An 8,995-nucleotide genomic window follows, 5' to 3' on the forward strand; every position below is an offset into this window, starting at 1 on the left:
TCGGCGGATGGTGAAGGTGATCAGCTCGTGGTCACTGTCACCCAGCTTCCCATCGATCACTAGGTCACTGACTAGGTCATCCCCAGTAGCCAGTACCAGGTCGAGCAGCGCTTTGCCTCTCGTTGGCCCATAGGCTTCTTGAGTCAGGTAGAGGTCATCCACGCACCAGAGGAAGCTCTGCGACCGCCCAGATTTTGCTGAGCGATCCTCCCATGAGATGTCCGGGTAATTGAAGTCACCCATGACAACCATGGTCCTGGAGCAAGCTGCCTCAGCCAGTTCCTGGGCAAACTCCTGGTCAAGCTCAGGACTTTGAGTGGGAGGTCTGTAATAGACTCCCACCGTTGTGTCCCCTGTGCCGTGTCCCCCACGGATTTTAACCCAGAGGGTCTCCAGCCATCCACCCTGGTCGCCAATATCGACTTGCAGGGACGTGTAGCTTTCCTTAACATAGAGAGCTACACCCCCGCCCCTTTTCTCTACACAATCCCTCCTGTACAGGGTATAGCCATCTATCCCAGTGGTCCAGTCATGGGTGGAGTCCCACCAGGGGACTTGTAAGAGTCCCACCCAAAACTTGTCCCACCAGGGGACTTGTAAGAGTCCCACCCAAAACTTGTAAAAGTTTTGATCTTTTACAATTGCATTACATAAAACATTAATAGCTCCTAGCATATACTCTAGAAAAATGAGCAGGTATTGAAAACAAATGTACCCAGTTAATGACTGCTTGTATGTTGGATGTTGTTTAGAAGAATTAAGTGCATGGTACAAACATATCTTGAAACCAAACAATGGCAGTCTTCCACTTGTCTCGCTTTGTGTTAGATGCATCAGGAATTTGCTTTTATTTTATTTTATTTATAAAAATACAGTCCTTTTCCTTAATTTATTTTCCTAAGAGACTAGACAAAATTTAAGGCTAATCACTAGGTATTGCAGTTTGGTGGGTCAGAAAAGAAAAGCTGCCCATTTCCAAGGGAAGAACTAATTTCATATGTTGAATGTTTCTGAGCTTGTTGAAGTCAGTGCTTTTGTTTTGCGTTTCAATTTATACTACTAGAGGAGACAGTAGATTTGAAAGATGATGCACTACGTAGCACAAAACTTAGAAAACAAAGCTAATTGATTTTTACAGGAACAAGATTCCAGTGTTGAAAGTGCTGGCAGTCTTTGGGAATTGCACAGCATTCATGATTGCATAGATCACTTCATTGAGGTCTGTGAGGTGCAGGTGTTGTGAATACCACTTATGCTGTTAGTATGCTTTTCAGCAAGCTGCTCTGAGTGGGCTTTTTCTTCACTCACGGTTAGGTTCCTTGCTTGATTTATTTTTCCTGTTGTGAATAAAAAATATATTACACAAACACACTGCAACAGAACGGTGGTTGGCCATCAGTTATTGCAAATGCACTGGAGTGCATTAGGATTTCTTGTTTGCCTCCCACTCGTGTATCTTGCACAGTAAATCCCATTTATAACAAGTGGCTGAATTGCTTTTACTGAGCCTCACTGGTGTGCTCTGCCCTGGAAGAACATCAAGGAAGATTATGGTCCTGACTCCACAGAGCTTACTCACTAAATGAGACGCAGGGTTTCATCATGTGAGGATCCATGCTGATTTAATTTAAATTGATATTTGTACAGCTCTAGTTAAACTAGTGCAAATACATGTGGGGGACGAGGGAGCAGTTTTAGTTGGCCAAAGACTGCCTTATTTGTATTTAACTTAAACCAGGGTGTTGTCAGAGCTGATTTGGATCAGTGCCTCGACACAGTGGAACTTTCCAGCACAAGGCACAGTAAGGCAGGGGAATTCTCGGCATGGTGAAGAGTTCCGGCGTGGATAGAGTTCCCGCCGAGGATATGCAGATTTGCATAATACGATTGGCCGATGTTAAATTATTCCCACGTGGCGGCTGGCAATTGGCTCGCTAGCCGTATAAAAGGTTAAGGGCGTTTCCGCCCTAGTTGGAGAACTCCGCGATTCCCCCTGGAGTGGAACTTCGGCAGTTTGATCACCTGCCAACGACTCCCCGTCGTCGAAGCCTTACGACGTATCCTCTGTGTTGCATGCCCGAGTTAGACCCGAGCTACCCGGTCTACAAGAGCTCCTCGATTAGCGACTAGAGATTAGAATTGTTGCAACTACGATTGAAGTGTGAAGTCACTTCTTGCCTGTGCTGTATACGACTCTACAGTGCAAGTAAAACCATCTCTGTTTTTCTAACTGATACGTGTCCCGTCTGTGCCTAATTCTGCTCCGGTGATAGAGAGTACCCATCTGCCCGTCACGGGATCACAGCCGCAACCCCAGCTAGCGTTCCCAGGGATTCCCGATCCTCGGTCCCCCCATGGCTCCCACAGGTGTAACTACTGGTTTAAATTTTCACGTTCAGTTTAAACTAGTGTGACTTCCTTGGACAGACAAGCTCCTGAGACTAGTTCTTCAGTTTGTATGAATGTGGTGTGCGCAGCTTGAGGAAATCATGATTTCTTGAGGGAAGAAAAGCAACTAAGGAGAAATATGAATGATGGGGAGGAAGGTGGAGTTGCTAGATTAGAGATGGGTATAGAAGAACGTTAAAATGGGAGCATGGGGGTGGTGGTGAATGAGGGCACTGAGGTGAGAGCTAGGCAGAGTACAGACTTAGATGAGTGAAGTTGAGCAGGGCTCAGGAGGCTTGATTTTTTTGACATCAGCTCTTAACTGCCCTGAATAGTTGACTCTGATCTGAGGGATGGCTGGTCAGCTTTTGTAGCGAAGTATCAAGCCTGTGTCACATGAAAGCCTGTGTCTGCATCCAATTCTGAGCTCCACAATTCAAGAAGGATGTGGAGAAACTTGAGAGAGTCTAGAGGCGAGCCACGCGCACGATCAGAGGGCAAGAGAATAGGCCTTATGAAGAGAGGCTGAGAGCCATGGGACTCTTCAGCCTGGAAAAGCGCAGGCTCAGGGGTGACCTGGTGACAGCCTATAAGTACATAAGGGGTGTGCATCAGGGTCTGGGGGAATACCTGTTCACCAGAGCGCCCCAATGGGTGACAAGGTCCAACCGTCACAAACCCCTCCAAGACCGTTTTAGGCTGGACATAAGGAAAAACTTCTTTACTGTCCGAGCCCCCAAGGCCTGGAATAGACTCCCTTCAGAGGTGGTGCAAGCACCTAGTCTGGACTCTTAAACCTTTGGATGCTTATCTTGCTGGGATCCTTTGACCCTAGCTAACTTTCTGCCCCTGGGGCAGGGGGCTGGAATTGATGATCTTCTGAGGTCCCTTCCAGCCCTAATGTCTATGAAATCTATGAAAGGCCTAATTCCACTGGAATAACACTTGCAAAATATTACACCTGGGATTTGTTTTTAATGTGTTTTGTTTTATTTTTTGATCTGCTTTTCTCCCCCAGTGAAAATTGTTATCCGTGGGGACAGGAACACAGGAAAGACGACCCTTTGGCACCGACTCCAGGGAAAGAAGTTTATTGAGGAATATATTCCTACTCAGGAGATCCAAGTCACCAGCATCCACTGGAACTATAAAAGTAAGAAGGCAGAGGGATGAATTGGGCCTTGAGTAGGGGAAGGGATAGCACAGTACCTGTGCTTGGAGAGTAGATGTTGTCACAGACTCCTTTGTTCCCTGTCCCAGTGTCCAGTTGAGATTTAAAATGGGCACTCCTCATTCTGGTTGTTTTATTTACTTCTCAGGTTTCAGTCCTGTTTTTAAATTCTTTCACTGAGAAATTGCATATTTTTTAACCATTAAAACAGATGCCTTTAGGCATCAACATCACAGGAGGATTTTGAATGAATAGAAATAGGAACAGAACTATCCGTGATATTTTTCTTGCTATGTTAATAAAAAAGGTATGATTTTTTAAATGTGCCCCTCTGATGTTGAAAACATAACCACTACATCACTGTGTTAGTACATTGAGTAGTACTAAATAAAATGGAGTAATCTAGTCTCACATCTCAGCAGTAAGTACCATCTATAAGTGGCAAAAAGTGCACTAAGTTTTTTCTAAATGCAAGTAGCTCTAATAACCTTAAATGTATAGAATTAGGCAGTGTTTCTTTAGGATGTGTTAATCTTGCAGAGATCATGGGATTCTCCCTCCTGCTAGGCAGCAGTAAGAGACAGTAAAAGTTCCAGGTCCAGTCATGGGAGAATGTCAAGCAGAGAAGCTGCCTAAGGAAGGAGCAAGCTGTATGTGACACTATCTCCTTGAACTCCAGCCAGAGGGAAAGAAGGAACAGGGCCATTGCAGATGTCACTGCTGCAGTTTTTAATGGCACTACCAGGCTGCTGGAACTTAGCACTGGATGCCATTTCCATCTTGATTATAGCTTTCTATATAGGGGGCTAAAGGTGACTTAAATCTTCCTTAGTCCCTCCTACTCTGTGGGCTGTGACTCCAAAAACTGCACCCATGGCGCTCAGTAGCCTATTAAATTATTGGGTCTACAAACAGGGTAAGTATGTGTGTGTAGGCTAATGTGATTAGATAAACAATTTACCCCTGTTCAGCTTCCAAGCATTGCACTCCTACCTTTCATTCTGGGTGCTCTCTCTTGACTAGAATTGAACAAGTATGGTACTATCTTATTTCTGACAGTTATAACACATGCTCTGAAACATAGCTGAGCCCTCTGAATAGAAATAGTGGGGGGGTCTTAGATTATTTGAGAAGAATTCTTTAACTCTGCATTTGGCCATGCCTTAAAGGCTTCAAGCTTTAAGATTAAAGGCTTAGTTAGTATCCTGTAGGTTTTTCCTGTTTCCTTAAAAGCACATTTGAGAGGGCTGTCTTTCTATCCCGCACATCAGCTGGCACAAGGCAACTGCTGCATATTTTGTGCAGTATTCTGTGGTTTCTGCAGCACATCTGAGTTCTGTTGGCAATTTTGGGCTAGAAGTGTGGTACTTATCTGTGTAACTTAGCTCTGTCTTTCTCCATCTCTTGGAATGTCAAAGCATTGCTGATGTTTGAAGTAAGAGACTGAAAATTGTTTAGGTCAGGGCTGTCCAACTTCTGAGTGGCTGGGTGGGGTGGGGAAGGGCATGCTGTGCTGCTCTGTGTGGATTTATTTTGCTTTGAAAATTAGACTTCATCTATATTTGGTTACCTGGCTCCCATTTATGTCTGGTGTAGATGTAGTCCTAGAGTATAGGCATTTCATATAGCAGCTTAGTTTTGCTGTTCTTTGGGTAAATCTTGTCATCTTCACGGCATATGGTCAGAGTTAAGGTGAGGCTCAGTTTTAGCAAAGCTTAGGGATCAGAAATAATAGCCGTCTATAGCATAAGACCTCTTTAAACACAAGGCACCCCTCAGAAAATGTCAGTTCTTAGTTTTCAGTTGTTTTTTTGACCACAGAAAAATAATAGAGCAATTCTGCTGCTGCAAAGAACTTGGAAAGACCACATCAGGTCAGAATGGTTTTAAAAGTATGAATTCTTGTTTGAAAATTCTGGGTTCATCTTGTAAATCATGCTTGCACACCTAACAGTGATGGCATTGTGTGGCACCCCGTAGCACCCTAGAAAGACTCTTAAGGTACCCCAGGATGCCATGGCACCCTGGTTGAGAATCACTGGCATAAAGTGATGTACTCTCCCCAAGGTGAAATGTGCCAAAAAAATTCTGATAACTGCATGAAAGAGAGAACTGAAATTCTTTCACTTGCATCAGTTTCAACTTAAATATTTCCCCCCTAATTATTTCTAAGAGTGCAGGAATTTCACCTGCTGATTTTATTACAAATTGTGCTATGAAGGTAAAAACCCAGCCTTTAAACACATTGCAGGCATGTTTCTTGCTGTGAAAACTTTCCATCTAAGATAGAGAAGACATGGGCACTTTCAGAAGTCAGCCTAGATCCAATTACTGTCTTGCTAGCTGATTTATTTTGCAAGAGAGAAATATTATTTATTTTGCCAGTGCCAGAGGCCAGGTACTCTGAACAAAGACCAGGAGACAGAGAGTAGTTACAGTTTCTCATTTAATTGCAGTCAAATGTTCCAGAATCCTTAGAATGTCAGTACTGAAAGATGTAGAAAAGAAGAGGTGGGATGTGTCACTTGTGTCAACTTTTTGTAATTATTCTGAAGCCTCATACTGAAAGCATATTGTTCACACTATTTGAGGGATCTGGATGTGTTTCTTCACAGAACAAGCCAGAATGTTTCTCTGAACTCTGTTCTACTGTCTGGACTTTTGTACATTTTGTACATTTGTTTCTGTTGCTGAAGATAACAGTCCAAGCCATTGGCACTCTGGATTCTAATGTACAGTTGTTTAGTTTGTGTTTCCTTAATGCCATGTTGCTTCTGACTGCCAGAGGGGAACCCCAAAATTCAAATGAGTAATTACATCATGACTTCTTTTCAGAGTAGCCTGAGTGTTTATCCATGCTTGGGGTAACTGAGCTAGTCCAGTTTTGCAGGTTTTATAGTCCAGAGCATGTGAAGTGATTCATTTAAAGGGTGCATGAGTAGATTTGTTAGTGGTGGCCTGGGAGTCCTTGGTGATGAAGTCAACCAGCAAATGAGTTATTCTTGTATTTAAATAAGTCTTTGTAATGAGAGGCCTTACTGACTCCCCCACTAACCACTTCTTGAGAGTAAACAATGCCTGTAGTGAGGAAGCGGCTGCAGAATATTATGCCAAAGGACAGCTTGAATAGAGATCTTTGAGTGGTTTTGAGCCAGGGCCTTGAAATACAAGGCTAATGCAAGTCAGTTTTGAAACTGTGACTTGACAGTCTTGTTCAAAGACCTGCCTTCACAATCCATTTGGATGGAATACTGCCTGTATTGTCCTGTGTGAGTCATAGAAGGAGAGCACAGCAGTACTAACAGAGCTAATCATCTGCTTGTATGTTCAAGATAGTCAGGAATTCTGTTCCTGATAAAAACTAGAGCGCTGGTTGAGTGTAGCAGCTGGTATGAATATTGTTCACTTTTAGCACAGGGGAATAATCTTTATTTCAGTAAATACTTTGGAAAAGTGTTATCTCTTGGATCTTAATATATCGCAGATAGTTGCCCATTTCTTTCTGTTAGGGTTGAAGTGGTGGTATAGCTGTGATGGTCCAGGAAATGTAAGAAGCAGTGTTTCCAAATCTGAAGGAGACACTTGTCCTTCAAAGCTTGTCTAACATCTCTTCCAACTATAGCATTGGTCCAGGAAAAGCTATCACCAAAACTTGCTTCTCTTTTTTCTAGGACAGTTAGCTCAATTCCTTAGGTAGCTGGAAGAGTTACTGCTGAGCAGGACCTGAGCAATTTACCCAATACCTATTAAGTAAACTAACTTAATAGCTGAAATTGCAGTCAAGATCAGGATACGGGTGAGGCTTGTTGGAGCACAAGGGCAAAGTCCTGGTGATAAATTCGGCCACACTGGTAATGAGACGCAGGATGGCATTGGAATTTTTGTACCGGGGGTTCTTCCGTGCATGTTAGGAGGGCTCCATCTTTCATGCTAGCCTCTGGCTTGTAGTTGTCTTCAGAAATAATCCATACAGCTGCTGAAATGAAAAAGGAGCCTTCTCACCTCTTATAATCCCTCCAAAGTTTTATCTGTTGGGAAGGGTCATCCATTCTGGGGCCCAAGATGTCTTTTACTAGTATGCCCCTCACCTCAGCCTGTTGGTCACTGTGAGGTTATACATGGAGATGGGTTTCTTATGTTATCGCTATCTAAGCATCACTTTATGGGTGGGAAGGTTGAGGGGAAAATTCATTTTCCTCTGGGAGTTATTCCAGTCTCCAGAGCCTTCTTCAGGAGCATGGAATTGCCATGACTGTTTCCAGGCCAGCATTGTGAATGCCACTAGTAAAACTGATCAGCGGTGTCTTAATTTATAAGCAGAGCTGGCTGGCAAAACTGTGAACAGCAAGAGGCAGTGAGTGGATCAGCTTGTCTGCAGGGGCCGAGGAAGTTGGCACTGCACCAGTTCAACCTTGGTTTATGTGTGCATGCTTATTTTGGCAAACCGAAGGACTAGGGGCCACATCTTCAAGGCTGTTGAGATTTCTAAAGATGCAGATGGCTTAATGCATATTGAAGTCAAGGAGAGTTGGGCACACAACCTACTGAAACATTGTTACAAAGATTGGGTTGGTCTAATAAAAGATATCAAATTCACCCAAGGAACCTTGTCTGTTACAAAGATGATACTATGTGCGACTTTGCTTTGCTAAGTATGTAAATACCTTTAAAGATATGGCTGTGATGCCCTCATGAAAAGTGTGGTTTTACCCTACAGATAATCTAAGAAATATGGCTATGTGGAGGTCTGGGTCTTTATCTATTGTCTGCTTCCATATCATCAGATAGTTCAGTTTGTGAGAAAAGACTTTGGTGTTTGTTTGTTTCTTTTTTTAAACTTGCATCTTTGCAAACTCAACCGTCCCCTGCCTCTTTCTTTTCATCGCACAAATAAAAAATAAAGAGTTGCTGCAATCCTCAGTGAAACCCCCTAAACATTACTTTCTTTGGTTTACTGCTTTAGTGTCTCCCTTGCAAACCTACTAGTCTTCAAAGGGTTTGCTCAGGTGTCACTGACTTAAGTTGGCCAACAGGCCCCTTATTAGTAGTGATAGTATGAAAGGGCAACGCTTGATTATGCACCAGGACTTTACAGAGATGAAGATATAAAATCTAGCTCTTTAGTGTTACAGAATGAGACAACTCCATGGTGTTGTTATTCCTTTTGGCAGAAGTGCATTTTTTTTCCAAAAGTTTGAATTCTGAGGAATTGAAATTGCATTAGGTTTTCAACTTTCTTGATGCTTCAGAGACAGGGGAGGGTGGCACCTTAGAAGCTTTCTGGTTCAGAGAGGCATAAGGTCTTCTGGGTGATAACCTGTTTTATCAGGTACTATGAATAAACTTGCAGGAAGCAGGGATTCTAAATAGAAAGAAATTTAAATACAAAAAGTAGGAGTACTCACAAGCAAGTAGAAGTTTCAGTTAACAGCCTCC

General features: G+C 43.1%; 1 protein-coding gene across 1 annotated transcript in view; it reads left to right on the top strand.

Annotated features, from left to right (window-relative positions):
• The first annotated feature begins 3,412 nt into the window (after positions 1–3,412).
• The window catches only part of RABL6 (RAB, member RAS oncogene family like 6), a 64,631-nt gene continuing 59,048 nt past the window's right edge, over positions 3,413–8,995 (top strand). Inside the window, exon 1 of the mRNA XM_025203010.1 lies at positions 3,413–3,541. The gene's annotated coding sequence lies outside the window, so the exon portion shown is untranslated. The remainder of the gene's footprint in view (positions 3,542–8,995) is intronic.

This window comes from Alligator sinensis, unplaced genomic scaffold (assembly GCF_000455745.1).
Source record: "Alligator sinensis unplaced genomic scaffold, ASM45574v1 scaffold235_1, whole genome shotgun sequence".
NCBI classification, from domain to species: Eukaryota; Metazoa; Chordata; order Crocodylia; family Alligatoridae; genus Alligator; species Alligator sinensis.